At 39.8% G+C, this 4,396-nt stretch overlaps 1 long non-coding RNA gene across 1 annotated transcript; it reads left to right on the plus strand.

The window, feature by feature from the left end:
* The first annotated feature begins 822 nt into the window (after nucleotides 1-822).
* Nucleotides 823-1,819, plus strand: LOC140582707 (uncharacterized). Its single transcript, XR_011985524.1, has 4 exons — nucleotides 823-862; nucleotides 1,227-1,252; nucleotides 1,582-1,656; nucleotides 1,748-1,819. It is a non-coding gene; the product is annotated as an uncharacterized lncRNA (long non-coding RNA).
* Nucleotides 1,820-4,396: the final 2,577 nt, after the last annotated feature.

Genomic DNA, 4,396 nt, shown 5'->3' on the forward strand with positions numbered 1-4,396 from the left:
CTATATCTAGTCGGAACCTCACAGCCTCGCGCACCAGCTCAGGCTCCTTCCCCACCAGAGAGGTGACATTCCATGTCCCTAGAGCTAGCTTCTGCAGCCGAGGATCGGACCGCCAAGGTCCCCGCCTTCGGCCACCGCCCAACTCACACTGCACCCGACCCCTATGGCCCCTCCTACAGGTGGTGAGCCCATTGGAGGGCAAGCTGCTGTCTAGAGTATTATTGTATCAGGTGCATTTATAAACACCCTTATGCTCAAACATGGTATTTGTTATGGATAAATTGTGGCACAAAACTACAATAACGAAGCACCGTTGTGATGAACATCAGGCAGGCTGTTCCTCCCAGTTACACCCTTCCAGCTTTCACTGTCATTACCTATGTCAGTGTTAAAGTCCCCCAGTCAAACAGTAGAGTCCCCAGAGGGGGTGCCTTCCAGCTCCCCATCCAAAGTCTCCAAGATGGCCGGACATTCTGAACTATTGTTCAAAGCATAGACACAGACCACAGTCAGAGCCTGTCCCCCGACCCAGAGTTGAAGGGAGGAGACCCTCTTGAACACTGGGGTAAACTCCAATGTAATGGCACCGAACTGGTGGCTTATGAGCTGACTCACACCAGCCCAACACCTCTCACCCAGGGCAACTCCAAATAAATAACAGTAATTTTAAAGACATTTCATTTTAAATGTTCTCCAAATATTGACATATTTATAGAAGACTCTGTTAGCCTGTGAAGCTAATAACCCACCACTGAGCTTTTGTACAGTGTGTTTCTGCTGAAAATACTCCTACCATCATGCGGATTTCTACTGGTTCTTCTGCTTGTTGTGATGGGAACCTGGAAGCTGTGGCAAATGCGGAGTAAGTATTTCCATCCATATTTTATACTTCTTACCCAGTACAGTGTCATTGAAAGCCTGGAGCAGTAAACTATGCAAACTCCACACACACATTAACACAACAGCCAGGAATGGAAATCAGTTCTTCAACATATGATGATGTTTTTTAGGCTACAGTGATAAAAATATCTCCACCCAAGAGTCTATTCATTGATTTTACATCAGCCATATCTTGGGCATTACTTTATCTTATTAATCAGATAGAGATGATGCAGATCCACATTATGGATTTTAATCCAACCCATTATCCACCAGAAATATCAGCCGCAATAGACACAGAAATTGGTATGAATTTGTGTGGAATGATTCTATTAACTTTATTACAGAGAGAAGAACAATAAAAAGCAACAGAGTAAGTTAACATCTCACTGTGATACATGGATGTCAACAAAGCCATTTTGCCAAATGGCCATTTTGCCAAAGCCAACGTAATTACAATAAAGTAAATCAATTTTAATTACAATAATATACAATAATATAGTTTATAAAATAGTCAACTATTTTTTCAAATATAGTTTATTTTATTTAATTTTTACTGCCATCACTTCTGATCTGATATTATACTCACCATCTTTTTGTTTGCTGGTCAGTTTTACTCATTAGCATTACTGAAGAAGGCTGTAAATGACAATGGCTGTAACAGTATTGTTTTCTGAACTGTGACTGAATATTTTTGCCAAGATGGATACACACCATGATAATGAAGTTACATACAGCACTGTTGTCATCAAGGCAAAGCAAAGCAAGGCAAAGAATGTAAGTACAATTTCATTTGTCCTTCATATGACTTACAGTATTTGTGGAAATTATGTATCACAGCAGCGTCCTTCTGTTCTGCTCGTTACAGTCAAAAGAACGGCAGCTTAATGACTCTGGAGATGAAGTGACCTACAGCTCTTTAGTGATCCAACACAAATAGGTGAGATAACTAGACCTGCACTGTTCTCTAGGTGTCATGCACTCATGATCACACTGACAAAACAGTAAGTGTAAAGCAGTTTGTCTCTGAAGCTGATGCTGAGATTGATTTGATGATACTGCCAGTTTTAGGTCTGAAACAACAATATTTCAATAAAATCCGTACTGTATTCCATTTATGAATAAAAATAATAGCTGTTTTAAGAGGGAAATTGATTTTGGTGAGACATCATGATTTTAACAGTAATGTTAATGTGTTACTTCATCCGTGTCCTTCAGGTGACCTTTAACCCCCTATCTGTTCATAGCAAATATGACTGAAAAGAGGAAAATACAGAGATCATGATTCACCAAGAAGGAGCCTTATCTTGTCACCAAATCACCAAGAAGCAACTTCCCCTTATATATTTATTGATGTCGACATATTACAAAGTTGATTATACAGTATATGTTCACAATACACATCTCTATTTAGTTAAATCTCAAAAACCTTTATATTCCCTCATACATCTTAATTTTAGCTTAATCTCTTACATTTCATTGTGAGTACAGAAGGTAGGACTGTGGTTTTGTAGTGCTTTTTTGTAATAAAATGTAGTAACAATATACAATAGAAGAACGTCTGTGTGGATGAAGATCATCAGTAGAATAGTAAAGTACTGTTTCATACTGTTAATATGTTACAGTCATGTAACTGCATGGTTTATTCTGCATGTTTCTAAGGATTTTCAGTCACATAAACATATTCAGCTTTACACGATGCATGTAATTTGATTTATTACTTGAATATGCATAGGTATGTTAAATTTATTACATGGAATATCAAACAAAAGAGAAAAGATTTTGCAGTAACTTAACCAGCAACAGGTAGATGTTGCTCTACCACAAGATAAATTTAAATGTGACTGAGTAGGTGTCACGGTAGATCAGGGAAAGAGACAAGATTCCAGGAATGCAGGGGAATGGTCGGGTAATGAAGGTTACACAGGGAAAGCAGCTAGTGGTGATGACAGGACACCAAGGATCTTCAGCCCAGACGCTCCGAGAGCGAACGAGGGATGGGGCAAAGCCCCTGCACCGAGGGAGCTTGCTGGTAAGTGGGGAAGCGGCGTGCGATACTCGTAGTCGTTGTCTAGAAGAAGAAGTCGTCACCGGGAAGATCAGTCCGACGATGAAACACAAGACGGGAATACACAGGTAAGGGCGGACGGGAGAAGCCGGATTCGGCGGGACAGGCAGGTCAGGTACGGGATCTGGGCTGTGGAAGGAAGGTAAAGAGGTAAGGAACAAATATCGGGTTGACAGGCAGGGTACGGGCGATCGGGTAGACGGAAGACAGGAGAGTTGCTCAGTAAGGCTTGGAATCATCAGCGCAATACTTCGCAGGGTAGTTTGGGCTTGTTCTCCTTTTAAAAGGAGGTTAATTGTCTCCTGACAGGCTGCACCAGTCTGGCTCTGCCCCCATTGATGTGACAGTAGGCCAAGCTTTTCATTCATCATTTGCAAATAAACAAAACAGTGTATTTAATATAGTTAACAAAAATTACATTTGTTAAGCTTAAGGAATTCAAAGACAATCTTCGGAGGATTATTTGTGATGAAGCCCTTATGAACTGTGTTACAGTAATGTTGTGCAATATACAGTATGTGCACCAAAAAAGAAAGATCAATGTTTTATTAACAAAGCCAATAAATTATTGGGCAATGTAGCGAGGGGATTTTAAGCAAGGAATAGACACAGGTTTTGATAAAAGTACATTTTAAGTGTCATCAAGCCCTAGAGATAGAACTGCAATTCATGAATTCATAGAGAACATTGGATTAGTGGGTTTTTGGCGCTTGGTGAATCCATGTGACCGAGAACATACCTTTGATATAGTTGATCCTATTCTAGGACATATTTATTTTTTAACTGAAACTTGACTGTTGATAGATTAACAAATAGTAAAATTGGCCCAGTTATTTCATCTGATCAGACCCTGCTGGAACTTAACACTGACTTAATCAGGGAAGAGAGGAAGGTGGCGAATGAACGCTATCTTATTACAAGATAAGGCATTTGGAACTTTGTTGGCAGAGGACCTGAGCTTAACTTAACATTGGGATGTCACATAAAATATTATCAGTCTGGGAAGCATCAAAGGCATGTATAAGAGGGAAATCCATTGTACAATCATCCAAAAGAAGAAAAGAAAATGATGATCAGATACAAAGGCTGGAAAGGAAAATTCATATGATGGAATAGGATCTAGAAAGACATTATTCTGATGATTTGGATCTAGAGATTTGTAAATGCAATTTTTGACTACATACTGTATATAATCAAAAAGCTGAACATAAACAATTTTGATTCAAAACCAGTAATTATGAAGAGGGAGCAAAAGTTGGATTTCCCATTAAACATTGATCATGCACCTTACTCTCACAAGCTTATCCAGGGCCAGCAATATGCTACTTGAAGAACAGCTGTATGAGCTTAGCACATCCCCAAGGAGGCAGAAATGCTATGTGGGAATGGTACCTCCACACCCTGACCTGGCTACAAGGCAGTCTTCATTTTCTAAACCGTGACCCACTC

Source organism: Paramormyrops kingsleyae, chromosome 25, assembly GCF_048594095.1.
Source record: "Paramormyrops kingsleyae isolate MSU_618 chromosome 25, PKINGS_0.4, whole genome shotgun sequence".
Classification (NCBI taxonomy): domain Eukaryota; kingdom Metazoa; phylum Chordata; class Actinopteri; order Osteoglossiformes; family Mormyridae; genus Paramormyrops; species Paramormyrops kingsleyae.